Raw genomic sequence first — 15,391 nt, forward strand, 5'->3', positions numbered from 1 at the left:
TTTCTTTCTTTCTTTCTTTCTTTCTTTCTTTCTTTCTTTCTTTCTTTTTCTTTCTTTCTCTTTCTTTCTTTCCTTCTTTCTTTCTCTCTTTCTTTCTTTCCTTCTTTTTCTTTCCTTTCTTCCTTTCTTCCTACCTTCCTTCCTTCCTTCCTCATTCATCCAAAGACGCCTCTGAGCATCTCCCTATGCTGTCATTACCTTATGACCTAAGGACATGAAGTGAATGGTGCCCACACCAAGTCTCCAATGAGGAGATCCAAGGGGAGAAGCAAACATCCAGATAGACACAGACAACCTCAAGACAGACTTATTAGTGGTAGGGGGAGTCCAGAGGTCTCTAGGAACACAAAGGAGGGCCCCCCCGACCCAGACAGGGAAGGCCTTCCTGGAACATGATCTGGGCTTGAGACCTGAAAGATGAATAGGAACCTGGGTAAAAAGGGATCTGGATAAAAACGGATGAGTAGGGATCTGGGCAAAAAGTGAGTGGAAGGGAATTTTAGGAATAAGAAACAACTTTTGCAAAGGCCAAAGACAGCCAGGGTCATTCTGGGACTTGCACAGAGTTCAGGATGACTTGAGAATGAGGAACAAAATGAGGAAGGAATGGAACAGGGGAGTGGGGCTGTTCCTGGGGGGTCTCAAGTGCCCACCAAGCTTCTTGGGCTCCACCCAGAGGAGCCAACACTAGCCCCTCCACGTGGCTTCACTGAGTTTCTGCTTTCCTGATCTGGTTGGGACCAGAAGAGAGTCACCAGCCTGCAGGCCCCCAGTCCAAGATCTCTGGACTAGACCAGCTCTAAGAACTCTGCCTGTTCTAATGCTCTGATGGAAAAGGGGGTGAAGGGACCCCACTCACGCGACATGCAGATTGAAGATTCAACAGGATGAAGTGCAGAGCCTGCCTTGTAAACCACAGAGCTGTGTGGAAAGAACATCGTAAAGGTATTGGTTGGGAGGAGGAATCCTCTATCTCCTTCCAAGCCACAAAAGACTGTGACTCAATAATTGAAAACTGCATCTGATTTTCCTTGGCTTGTTCTGGGCACAATCTTGCCTTCTCTCCCCTGCTGACTCATGTGCAGGCTCACACTATCCTTCTTGAATGACAACAGCCAACCCTTACTAGGCACCCACACAGCCCATGTGATGTTCCCAACGACAGCCTTGGAAGTATTTCTAAGCTCCACTTTATAGGTGAGGAAATGGAGGCTCAGAGAAGTGAAACAATCTCCCTGGGATCACAAAGCACACAAGGAGCTCGGTGGAAATTAAAAGGCAAGTCTGTATTATTCCACGATCACCTGAGCCACAGTAGATCTTGGTTAATAAACTTTGAAGATGCACTTAACTTTGGGAATTGGAGGTTCTGGGAATGCGGAGGGAGGTGTTTAAGAATGTCTCGTTCACTGCACTGCCCACATGAAAGTTAAGCAATAATTACCTCCTTCTTGAGGAGGAAAGACTGCTAGCTCCCTGAGAACCCCTGGATTCATAATAAGCACCTTCAACCCTCCAGAGCCCACTTGGTCTGTTCATGGTTGCCAGGTGCTCTCTGGTATACCAGCAAGATGCCAGAGATGACCCCAGGTAGCAAGGTTGCTGGTTCCCCAGTGGTGTGATGGCTGGCTGATAGGAATGTGATGCCTGGCTGATAGGAAACTCAAAAGAAACCTTGTACATACACGCGCACGTGCACACACACACACACTCACACACACACATATATACATAATTGTAGCCCATTCTAGAGTTTATAAAGCGACTGCATCACTGTGTTCACATGGAAGTCATTCAAGATGGTTTTATCAGCTGGGCTCAGTGGCTCACGCCTGTAATCCCAGCACTTTGGGAGGCCATGGTGGGCGGATCATGAGGTCAGGAGATCGAGACCATCCTGGGAAACATGGTGAAACCCCATCTCTACTAAAAATACAAAAATTAGCTGAGTGTGGCAGCGAGTGCCTGTAGTCTCAGCTACTTGGGAGACTGAGGCAAGAGAATGGCTTGAACCCTGGAGGCAGAGATTGCAGTGAGCCGAGATCCCGCCACTGCACTCCTGCCTGGTGACAGAGTGAGACTCTGTCAAAAAAAAAAAAAAAATGATGATGATTTTAGCAACATTGTCCCCATTTTCCAGAAAAGAAAACTGAGGCTGATCCGGAAGTTAAGGATTCCAGTGGTAGAAGGAGCACCAGGTGTCATGATCCAGCCCTGTCACATCATGAGTCTCTAGAGAGCAGAAATTTTGTGCTCACTTCAGGGTCTCCTATGAACAGCTCCTCCCCTGAATTCCAGAAAATAGTGGGGTGAACTGCACACAGGTAGGAACCAGGTCTGTCACCTTCACCTCCTAACTCCAGAGGCTAGCATAGCACTTGGCACAAAGTAGTAGCTCTTGTAAATACTCAGGGGTATGAATAGAATTGAAGATTTAGTGAACTCATGAATTGAAATATGTAATAAATAGACACACTGTTAAGTGAATAGATTCATTAATTAACATAAAGGCATTAGTATTAATGCCCTTATGTGTGGATTAAATGAAAAGTATATCAATGGATAATGGATGAATGCAGGATTGGTGAATGGATGATGGATAAACGGATAGATGGGTGGATGGAAGGATAGGTAGATGAATGGGTGAATGAATGGATGATGGATAAGTGGATAGATGAGTGGATAAATGGATGGGTGGATGGATGGATGCATAGATGGATGGATAGATAGATGGATGACGAATGGATGGTGGATGAATGGGTGAATGGATGGATGGTGAATATGTGGATAGATGGGTAGATGGATGGGTTGGTGGATGGATAGATGGATGCATGAAAGAATGGGTGGATGAATGGAAAGACGGGTGGATGGTGGGTGAATGGATGAATGATGGATAAATGTGTAGATGGGTGGATAGATGGAGAGTGGACGGATGGATGAATGGTTGAGTGCATGGATGGATAAATGAATTAGTTAGTAAGTATAAAATATAAGATAGATAATAAATTAATGTAGATATAAATAGATAAGCAAATAATAAATAGTGAATTAATTAATAATTGACTCAGTGGAAGGATAGATAAATGAATAATTGAGTATAATTTATGTGTGGATAAGTGATCAGACTGGGGTTGCTCAGAGACAATAGAGCTGCCTCAGCTTCAGCCTCACAGTACCCACCTCCCATCTCCATTAAAATTCTGGCTATTTTCATCCCTTTTGCAAAGGGGAGTTACTTATTTATTTTTTATTTTTTTGGACACAGCTTATTAAAGGAGAAAGCACACAGAACCCTTCTTCCCACAGGTGCCTCTTTAGCTGCATAAACCCACCCTCTGTCAGGCAGCCAGGAATAAAACTAAGCAGAAAGCCACAGAAAGTGCAAGAAATCAAATACAGAAAGACAGAAAAAGAAGTTGGGCAAACTTTACTGCTCTCTCTAGAGAGATCCATAGGAGGGAGATTTATTAGGCTGAGCCTGAAATGACTGATTTCCATTTACCCATGCCTGAGTTACTTAGTGAGTTCCATATGCCAGGCTGTGGAGACACACGGCCCTTATGGAACTTAACGCCTAGTGGGAGAGACAGAGGAAAAAAATCAGCAAACAAAAATATAGTATGGCATCACAAAAAAGGAATAGTGAGTGTACTGGTTATTTATGGCTGCATAATAAATTACCCAAAATGTAGTGGCACAATTTCTGGGGGCCAAAAATCCATCTGCATGGCTCTTGCTTAGGATCATTTGTGAGGTTGCAGTCCAGATGGTGGCCAGGACTGCAGTCTCATCTGAAGGCTTAACTGGGGCTGAAGGCTCCACTACCCAGGTGGCTCACACACATGCTTGGCAAGTTAGTGCTGGCTGTTGGCAGGAGGCCTCAGTTTCTCTCCATACATACTCTCCAGAAAGCTGCTTGAGCACCCCCATGACATGGCATCTGGCTTCCTCCACTGTGAGTGATCCAAGAAATTGCTGGGGGAAGCTGAAATTTCACTTATGACCTTATCTCAGAGGTCACACACCATCCTTCTCCACCACATTCTATTCTCCAAGAACAAGTCAAAAAGTCCAGCCCACACTCAAGGAGAGGGGAATGAATCATTGCCTTTTGAAGGGAGGAGTGTCAAAGAATGTAAGGACATATTTTAAAACCACCACAAAGAGTGCCAGAAGGCCAGAATGATGTGACAAGCGGATGCTGTCGAAGTCTTTGGAAAGTGCCCCCCAAAGAGAAGATCTGCAAGGACAAAGGCCTACAGGTAGGAGTGAGCTTGTTGTGTTTGGTAACAAGAAGGTGTGGATGAGGCTACAGTGTGTAAAGAAAGCAGGGATCAAAGAAGACCTGGTTGGAGAAAGGCAGGAGGAGGGCATGTGTATGTATGCAGTGTGGATTCTAGCCCACTGGAGATTTTATGGAGTTCTTGCCTGTGCCAATTTTTTGACTGCCTCCAGAACTTCATGAGAGAGGTGCTATTGTTATTCCCACCACAAAAAGGAGGACGTTTAGGCTCAGATAAGTTAAGAAAGGTCACACACCTACCTGTGAATTGGAACTCAAATGTGCACCCAGGCAGGCCAGCCCCAAAGGCAACAGTGCTGATGTATTCCAGAGGGAATGCTGCAAGGAACATACAGAGACATTGAAGTGCAAATGCTTCTGAAGGGAAAATCGGTAGAGAAAGAGAGAGAAACAGAAGATGTGGAACTGAGATGCCAAGAGATACAATGACAGAGAAAGACAGCAAAGGAGATAGAGGAGGATTAAGCATCGGAAATCTTTAGGCAGGCAGACGCAAGGAGGAGGAGAGAAAAATAAAGTAAGAGACAGAGACCTGAAGACAGGGGAGGCACGGGATGGAGGAGGTGAGCCAGCATGTGTATGGCGTGCGTGAGTGCAGTGCCTTTGCGCTGGGTGGTGCCGGGACCCCGCTAACTCAGACCATCCATCGCTCCTGTCTCCCATCAGCAGGAGGGCCGGGGGAGGGAGAGAAAGCTGACAGGAGACAGTGTGATTCCAGTAATTCCAGATGAAATCACAGCCAGAACGCTTGCCAGGAAGTGGGGCGGGGTGGTCAGGGAGAGGGAGGGACCGTCCAGAGAAAGTTTAGCAAATAGCTTGACAATTCCCTCCTCCATACCCTCAAAATGCCATAGATATGGGGTTGGGAGGATGGCCCTGAGTTTCGGGCTGGAATCAAGGCATCCAGGACGGGAGGTTGTGCCTCCAGACAAGGAGGACGTCTGCCTCCATCAATCTATGTGAGGATCCAAGCCAGGATCACACGTTTTCTTGGTTGGTTTTCATACCTTTTTACTGTCCTTTGCTCTAGAACAGCCCCTCACCTTTTTTCCTTCCTTTTTAATGACATTGACATTTTTGAAAAGTCTGGACCAACTGTATTTTGAATGTCTCACAACCTGGGTTCGTCCAGTGATGTCCTCACCATCCGATTCACGGTCAACCTTTTGGGCAGTCACATCACAAAAGTATGTGTTTTCCACTGCATCTCTTCAGGGGACATACGATGTCACTCAGTCCCGTTACTGGATATGCTAAGTATTTGGTCAGCTGGTTAAGGGGGGATCCACCAGATGTTTCTGTTGTTAAAGCACCCATTTCCCTGTGTAAATAATATAATCCACAGGATAGTACTTTGGGAGTATGTAAACACCCCTTTCTCTCATAAACTTTTGACCAGTAGTTTTAGAATCCATTAATGATCCTTGCCAGAATCAAATATTGCAGGGATGGCTGCAACACGGAGTTTTTAAAATTTATGTATATTTTTACACTGTTAACATTCTTTGATAAAGAAGGGTTTCCCATTGCTCTCCTCTTATTTTATATATAATGCATGAGCATTTTTTTAATGCTCCGATTGTCCCAGGTTTAGCCGGGTGGACCCCTGCAAACTGGCCCCTGCATCCTTGTGCATGTGCCTCCTTCATTCTTTGAGAACTTCCTAACTTTCTGACACAATGAAATGTTCCAGACTCATCTTCTATTTTCCTTGTTCAAATGCTTAAATCATCCGCTTCTCCAAGATGACCCAATCCCTTTCAGTGGAGAATGGTGTTTAAAAGTCATGATATCAAGGCAGGAAAATCACTTGAGCCCAGGAGTTCCAGACCAGCCTGGGCAAAATGACAAAACCACATCTCCACCAAGGAAAATACAAAAATTAGGCAGGCATGGTGGTGCATACTTGTAGTCACAGCTACTCAGGAGGTTGAGGTGGGAGGATCACTTGAGCCCAGGAGGTCAAGGCTGCAGTGGGCCAAGATCATGCCATTGCACTCCAGCTTGGGTGACAGAGTGAGATCCTATCTCAAAAATGAATAAAATAAAATAAAATAAAAGCCAAAATACGTGTTCTAGGTGTGCTTATTGCTATAAAAGTATTGCTATTTCTAGTTTCTTTCAGTAAATGCAAGAAACATTTGAGTTCATTCTGATGCCTCCAAATTAAATCCAACATCACAGAGTTCTTTTCTCACAATTCCCTCATTCCATATCATATCTCTCTGATTTCACTGTGAGAACCCCATTTCCTCCAATATCAACATATTTGCTCAATAGTTTCACAATTACACTGATCCTACTATCAACAACAATCTATTCGTTCAAGTTCAAGATTTCTTTGTAGTTCTTATTGTCCTTAGAGTGTACTGAATTGAGAGCACAGTGTTAGAGAACTGTATTCAAAGGTTACTTGAGCTGATTCCCTTCCTACATGGTTACATTTGTATTATTATTGATTGTTGCTTAATAAACTACCCCAGAACTTAGTGGCTTAAAGCCATAACGTTTATTGTCTCACAGTTTCTCTGGATCCAGGTGTGGCTTACCTGGGTCCTCCAGTTCAGGAGCTCTCACAGGTTTCAGCCAAGGTGTCAGCAGGGCTGGGTCCTTCTGGGGGCTTGACCGGGGGAGATCTACTTCCATGCTCACTCACAAGGCTGTTGTTGGATTTGATTCCTTGGCGGCTGCTGGACTGTGGGCCTCAGTTCCTCACTCAGTACTTTGCCAGATGTCCTTCAGTTCCTTGCCAGGTCACCTTGTCTATCAAGCTCAGCACATGAGAAGCACCAGGGAGGCAGAATACCAACAAGATAGAAGCCACAGCACTTTGGAACCTAATTGACAGGAACAACATCCCATCACTTTTTCCATGTTTCATTCATTAGAAGTGAGTCACCAGGTCCAGCCAATGTTCAAGGGAAAAGGATTATACAAAAAGCGGTAGTACCGGAAAGTGGGCGTCACTGGGGGACACTTCAGAAGCCTGCCTAGCAGAGTTATCACCGTGATATATAGTTAGGCTTGTTTGCTTCTATGTACATTCAGTTTTAGGGTTTGACGTCTTTGTCAACATCTTTGATTAAATTTCATCTTTGAATCTGTAAAATATTTATATGATTCAAGAGTATAAATTATAGACAAGGAAGTCCCAAGAGCAGTCTCATTCTTATCTCCATGCTGTCACCCCGTTCCCAATTACCTTCTTTTTTTTACTTTTTTCTTTTTATTATTATTATTTTTTTTGAGATGCAGTCTTGCTCTGTCGCCCAGGCTGTAGTGCAGTGGCGCGATCTTGGCTCACTGCAAGCTCCGCCTCCTGGGTTCACACCATTGTCCCGCCTCAGCCTCCTGAGTAGCTGGGACTACAGGCGCCCACCACCACACCTGGATAATTTTTTTGTATTTTTCAGTAGAGACGGAGTTTCACCGTGTTAGCCAGGATGATCTCGATCTCCTGACCTCATGATTCACCTGCCTCGGCCTCCCAAAGTGCTGGGATTACAGGCATGAGCCACCATGCCCAGCCCCCAATTACTGTCTATAGTCACTTCTACCCATAAGTGAATCCCGCCAGTTTTTACTTCTATGACTCTATATTCATGTATTTTTAGCTTTCCATATTTTTTAGATGAAAGACAACATACCATAGGTACTCACTTGCACTTTGTTTTTTCATTTTTGCAAAAAAAGATTTATAAATTATTCTCGTTCGTAACAGTTATCCTCATTTTTTTTGTAGCTGCTTAGTACTTCATTATCCAGAAGATTCATAGTTCATTCAACTGGTCTCCTATGAGTAGGCGTTTAGGTTGTTTCTAATATTTTGCTACTACAAATAATATTACAATGAATAATCACATGCAATTGTTGTTCTGGGCTTGCAGAGGTATATTTTTAGGTAAATTCCAAAACGTAGGATTTAAGGGCTAAAAGGTAAATGCATATGCGATACTGTTAGATATTTTCAAATACCCCATTTGCATTTCCACCAGTGGTGTATGAGATAATCTGTTTCCCTACATTGTCGCCATGTTCCAACAGAGTATGTGGTCAAGCTTTCACCTTTTGTCAGTCTAAGAGGTAAGAAATACTATGTTTGGGTAGCTTTAATTTGCATTTCTCTTGTGCATGGAGTTGAACATCTTTTCACATTTTGAGGTCCATGTATACACCTCTTTCTGTGAACCATCTAATCATGTTTTTTGCTTCTTTTTTAAAAACTGAGTTTTTGGTCTTTATTCTTGATTTTTAAGAACTCTTTATATATTAAAGACATCAACTACTTATCTGTGACACAGATTACAAATATTCTCTTTAGATGTTTGTTACAAAATGGTTATGCATTCATATTTATCAGTCTTTTTAATACATTATGCTTTGAATCATAAGTAGAAAGGTTTTTCCCATACTTTAGTCATACAGGAATCTACTCATGCTTTCTTCTGTTTATATGGTTTTGTTGTTATTTTTACATTTTTACATTTAGATGTTTGGATAATTTAGATTTAAATCTCTTATTAGAAGACCATTCTCATTTTATAATGGAGAAAACCTCTGAGGCTCAGAGGATTCATGTGACTTTTTTAAGTTCATATGGACAGTAACAAAAGTATTTGTTTAATATCTACTATAAACCAGGCACCAAAGTATGCATTTTAAATGTATGATCTCATTACATACACCTTGTATTTATTATCAACAATCTTTTAATCTTTGCCAAAACTCTTTGAAGTAGATTGTGTTCCTAGTATACGTATAAAGTAACTGAGGCATGAAGATCTGAGGTAACATGTCGAAGTTCACAGGGCAGCAAAATGAAGAAAGGCAGAGAGAAAAGTGGTATGTGCTAGTTGTCATTTTAAAAAGATTTGTAGAAGCTACAATAAAACAGCTTAACTTACATCCAATAGGACCCAATGTCCTATATCCATGTGACCCAATGTCACATGGCCATAACTAGCTGCAAGGGAGTCTGGGAAATGTAGTCCTTATCCTGGGTATTCATGTGTCCTGCTAAATTCATGGAGGCTGTTACCATTGGAAGAACAGAGAACAGATTTTGCCTTTCAGCAGGGCTGGGGTAATTGAGGCCTGGGGATGTTTTGCAGTTCCCAAAATGAAATCTTTGATCAGCAACAAATAATGGGACCTAGAAAAATAAGTGCTTATTGAATTTAGGGCTCAGATACCAATGCCCTTGAATTTTAACTCCACACATCAGTTCTGTTTATGGACTGCAACACATGGATCTAAGGTGTATATGCTCAGAATCTGCTTCCAAGTCTTCTCTCAGGATGCCTATCCCTTCCCCATCCCTGGAGTTAACCCTCTGCCTCTTTCTGACTTGCATTTTGTAGGCTCTTGTTTAAGATAAGGAAGAATACAAATCTGTCCATGTCTCAAAGTCAAAAGTCAAAGAATGGCCTCTCCCCTAAAGAAGAGAGATAAACCTAATGACCTACTGGAATGAACTCAAGCTGGGGTTTTTATTTTTTTGACCCAACTATAGTGAAAATAATTATGGCTACTGATTTCTAAGTACCTGCTATATGCTAGTCCCTGTGCTGGGCATTTTACATGCATCACTTCTTATCTGCAACTCAATTTTACCAATGAAGACAATGAGACTCAGAGAATTTGAGTAACGTGCCCATGATTTCAAAATTACAAAGTGCTAGAGGACAAATTTGAACCCAGTTCTGCCTGGCTACTCAGAACCCTATTTCTGATTCTAACTAGCCAGGAAACTACCCATTATGTACTTGATGTTTAACGGGCTGAATTTTTGCTATATTCATTTATTTAAAAAATATATGTAAAAAGAACCTACCATGTGACTGGAAATCTGCTAACCACTGGGGATACAGAGAAGAACAAGACAGAGTTCCAACCCTAACAGGGCTCATAGTCTCATGGGAGGACTCAGGCAATGAACAAGTATGTCAATAAACCTACAAATTGATTTCAGATTGTAATAAGTACAAAACAAATAAAAAACCAGAATAGTTTGTAGCTAGGGGTGGGAGGCAGGTGGGTAGTTATTGATAATGAAGTTCTGAGCCCTGAAGAATGAGAAGAAAGCATCCATCAGTGGGTATAAGAGTATTCCAGGCAGAGGGAATGGCCTGTGCAAAGTCCTTGAGATTGAAAAGAGCTTGATATATTCTTGGAACTGACCTAAGGTTAGTGGGAGTGTTGTGGAAAGCAGGTCCCTGACTTACAATTAAGCTTGAGTGAAAGGAATGAAATAGATCAAACAATGCCATTAAAGGTAAATTGAATTTACCTTTTCATTCGCCTGGGATACTCAGGTGAAATTAATAGTGCCCTTATTTTTTTTACTCTTAGAACTATTCTGACTTGAATGTTATGTCATATGATGTGTCAGTTAGCTACTGCTGTGTAACAAAGCAACCCTCAATTGTAGTGGTGTAAAATGGTAAGCATAGCTCATGAATCTGTGGCTCAGCTGAGGTTTGTGCCAGTCTGGGCTGGGTTCCCTAATGTGTCTGTGGTCAGCTGCAGGGCAGCAGGGCTGCTCTTTATCTGGGATTGACTATCTGTTGGTTGGGATGATGGGAGGGACTGGGTCACCTGTCCCTCATCCTCCAGCAGGCTAGCGCAGGTTTGTTCTTATGGCAGCAGCAGGCTTCTACAAGAGACAGAAGTGTGCATGGCCACTTGACTCACAGGTTTAGAACTGGCACAATGTTTCTGCCACATTCTATTGATTAAAGTAAGTCACATGGCTAATGCAGATTCAAGGGATGGGGAAACAGATCTATCTCTTGATGGAGAAACCGCAAAGACAGATTGCAAAGGCTGTGATGGGAGAAATGAAATGTGCAGAAAAGTTGACCTTAAACACAAGTGACTACCACATATGATTACCTTACTAACAGGCTACACTAAGGAACTGGATATTATTATAAGTCGGAACTCTGTAAACCTTTTTCTGTAGAGGATCAGATAATAAAGATTTCAAGCTTTGTGGGTAATATGGTCATATAGTCATATAGTCTCTATTGCAGTGATTCAACTCTGTTATCTGTTGCCATGCATGAGCAGCCACATACAAATCGCAAACAAATGAGTGTAGCTGTGTTCTAATAAAACTTTATTTATAAAAACAGGCAGCTGGCTGGATTTGATCCACAGGCCATAGTTTGCTGGCTCCTGTTTTAAACGTATTGAGAAACGATTAAAAGCGTTTCGAAAGAGGAGTGCTGAAAGCAAATTTGAAAAATTATCCCACGCTGGAGAATGGATTGTAGGGTGGAGACAATGACAGAAGGATGGAGAGCCCTCAGAAGGCTGCTGTAGTGCCCAGGAGGGAGACGACAGTGGCCCTAGACAGATGATAACAACAGATAGGGGGAAATTAGATACATTAAAAATGCATGCCGAGGTGGAAATTAGAGGGTGCAGAAGGGTTGGATGTGGATGATGCACAGTTGCAAAGTGGTGGGTGCCGGTGACTGGGCGCAGGATGATGTCATCTGCCTAGACAGGCAAGGCTTGAGCATGGGTGGGTGACCAGAAGATGGGACTGAGAATTCTTCTATGTGTCAGAAAAAGCCTCAATACTGGAGATTCCTAGCAAGGTGAATGAATGGCCAAATGTCATTTGCTCTTGGTGGAGCCAATGACATTTCTGAGGTCAGACAGTGATTGGCAGTGAACGCCCAAGCTGGGACCCAGTCTGCAAAGCTTGTTCCCCTAGAAAGCATGGTTGCTCTTCAGTTGCTATCTGTCACCCAACTCCTTAAAAGAAAAAAAAAAAAAAAAGGAGAAAAACCTCCCCGGAGGATTTGTATGAAAGTGCGATGACTTGAGCGATAATTCGCCTCCACAAGGGCTGATGGGTATCTGGCTTAGCCCTGAATAGGGTCTTCAGTGTTTTGAAGCTTAAAAGAAAAAGAACGTTGAGCTCTGGGGCTTTAACATCACAAGGAAATAAAGTCCCTCACAGAATTAGAGGATCAGATAAGTTGAGACAAAAATAGAATTGCATAAAGTAAAAATGTCTATCTGAAAATTTTCCCCCTAACTGTTGGAAACAAGAAATAGCGGGTTGTGCTGGCAACTCTTATTCTGATGAATAGTGTCTGCCCGCTCATTCGGATTCCACGAGGCTCCTGATGAGCGAGAGGTGATTTGGGCGGGTGAAGAGGAATCTCCAAAACACAATTTTCCCTCCCCAGCCTCCAGAATAGATGCTCGCTGGGTAACCATAGAAAAACCCCAGCTTCGTGCAGAAGAGATTCTGACCATGCAGGGCATGTCTGATAAACACCCAAAACAAAAGGAATTTTTTTGTTGTGTCTCTGGCAGCTTTGTTCCTTGGCTGCCAACTTCTTTCTTGCATTTTCCAGTCTTAGAAACAAAAAGGTTGTCTAGGATGGATAATGCATACTGGCCTTTCATGCCCAAGTGCCAGCCTCCTTAATGACAGCAGAAAGGAGGCATGGAGAAGCATACATTCTGGGGTTAACAGACTGGGTTCAAATCCCACCTCTGACCTTGAGCAAGCATCTGTGTCTCTCAAAGCCTCAGTCTTCTCAACCTGACAATGGGGGTAATAATAGTAGGCACTCAGAAGATGGCTATGATAATTCAATGAGATGAGCAAGGACACATTGCAGGTGCCAAATAAATGACCACCTTCATAATTCTTTTTTCTCAGATCTAATAGTCTGAAGCAAAGATGGAAAGAATTGGGAAATAACATTTACAAAGAACTTGAAATGTGGTAGCCACTTCAAAAAACATATTTCAGGGGCTGGCCATGGTGGCTCACACCTGTAATTCCAGCACTTTGGCAAGTGGAGGTGGGAGGATTGCTTGAGGTCAGGAGTTACAGACCAGCCCAGGAAACATAGCGAGACCCCATCTCTACAAAAAAAATTACAGTATTAGCTGGGCATTGTGGAGTGTGCCTGTGGTCCCAGCTATTTGGGGGACTGAGGCAAAAGGATCATTTGAGCCCAGGAGTTCAAGGCTGCAGCGAGTTCTGATTGCATCACTGTGCTCCAGCCTAGGCAACAGAGTGAGACCCCTGTCTCTTAAAAAACGATGTACCAGGGATGAAGCCGACTTGATCGTGGTGGATAAGCTTTTTGATGAGGATTTTCACATCGATGTTCATCAGGGATCATGGCCTGAAATTTCCTTTTTTTGTTGTGTCTCTGCCAGATTTTGGTATCAGGATGATGCTGACCTCATAAAATGAATTAGGGAGGAGGCTCTCTTTTTTTATTGTTTGGAATAGTTTCAGAAGGAATGATACCAGCTCCACTTTGTACTTCTGGTAGAATTTGGCTGTGAATCCGTCTGGTCCTGGGCTTTTTTCGGTTGGTAGGGTATTAATTACTGCCTCAATTTCAGACCTTCTTATTGGTCTATTCAGGGATTTGAATTCTTCCTGGCAAGGCTGGTTCAACATACGCAAATCAATAAATGTAATCCATCACATAAACAGAACCAATCACAAAAACCACATGATTATCTCAATGGATGCAGAAAAGACCTTCAATAAAATTCAACACTCCTTTATGCTAAAAACTCTCAATAAACTAGGTATTGATGGAACATATCTCATAATAATAAGAGCTATTTATGACAAACCCACAGCCAATATAATATTGAATGGGCAGAAGTTGCAAGCATTCCCTTTGAAAACCGGCACAAGACAAGGATGCCCTCTCTAACCACTCCTATTCAATGTAGTATTGGAAGTTCTGGCCAGGGCAATCAGGCAAGAGAAAGAAATAAAGCGTATTCAAACAGGAAGAGAGGAAGTCAATTGCCTCTATTTGCAGATGACATGATTGTATATTTAGAAAACCCCATCATCTTAGCCCAAAATCTCCTTAAGCTGATAAGCAACTTCAGCAAAGTCTCAGGATACAAAATCAACATGCAAAAATCACAAGCATTTCTGTACACCAATAATAGACAAACAGAGAGCCAAATCATGAGTGAACTCCCATTCACCATTGCTACAAAGAGAATAAAATACCTAGGAATACAACTTACAAGGGATGTGAAGGACGTCTTCAAGGAGAACTACAAACCACTGCTCAAGGAAATAAGAGAGGACACACACAAATGGAAAAACATTCCATGCTCATGGATAAGAAGAATCAATATCGTAAAAATGGCCATACTGCCCAAAGTAATTTATAGATTCAACGCTATCCCCATCAAGCTACCATTGACTTTCTTCAAAGAATTGGAAAAAACTACTTTAAATTTTATGTGGAACCAAAAAAGAGCCCATATAGCCAAGACAATCCTAAGCAAAAAGAATGAAGCTGGAGGCATCATGCTACCTGACTTCAAACTATACTACAAGACTACAATAACCAAAACAGCATGGTACTGGTACCAAAACAGATATATAGACCAATGGAACAGAACAGAGGGCTCAGAAATAATGCCACATATCTACAACCATCTGATCTTTGACACACCTGACAAAAACAATCAATGGGGAAAGGATTCCCTATTTAATAAATGGTGTTGGGAAAACTGGCTAGCTGTATGCAGAAAACTGAAACTGGACCCCTTCCTTACACCTTATACAAAAGTTAACTCGAGATGGATTAAAGACTTAAACGTAAGCCCTAAAACCATTAAAACCCTAGAAGAAAGCCTAGGCAATATCATTCAGGACATAAGGAGGGGCAAAGACTTCATGACTAAAACACCAAAAGCAATGGCAACAAAAGTCAAAATTGACAAATGGGATCTAATTAAACTAAAGAGCTTCTGCACGCAAAGAAACTATTATCAGAGTGAACAGGAGAATGGGAGAAAAATTTTGCAATCTATCCATCTGACAAAGGGCTAATATCCAGAATCTACAAAGAACTTAAACAAATTTATAAGAAAAAAACAACCCCATCAAAAAGTGAGCAAAGAATAAGAACAATCACTTCTGAAAAGAAGATATTTATGAGGCCAACAAACACATGAAAAAATGCTCATCATCACTGGTCATTAGAGAAATGCAAATCAAAACCACAATGAGATACCATCTCACACCAGTTAGAATGGTGATCATTAAAAAGTCAGGAAACA

Source organism: Piliocolobus tephrosceles, chromosome 19 (genome assembly GCF_002776525.5).
Source record: "Piliocolobus tephrosceles isolate RC106 chromosome 19, ASM277652v3, whole genome shotgun sequence".
NCBI classification, from domain to species: domain Eukaryota; kingdom Metazoa; phylum Chordata; class Mammalia; order Primates; family Cercopithecidae; genus Piliocolobus; species Piliocolobus tephrosceles.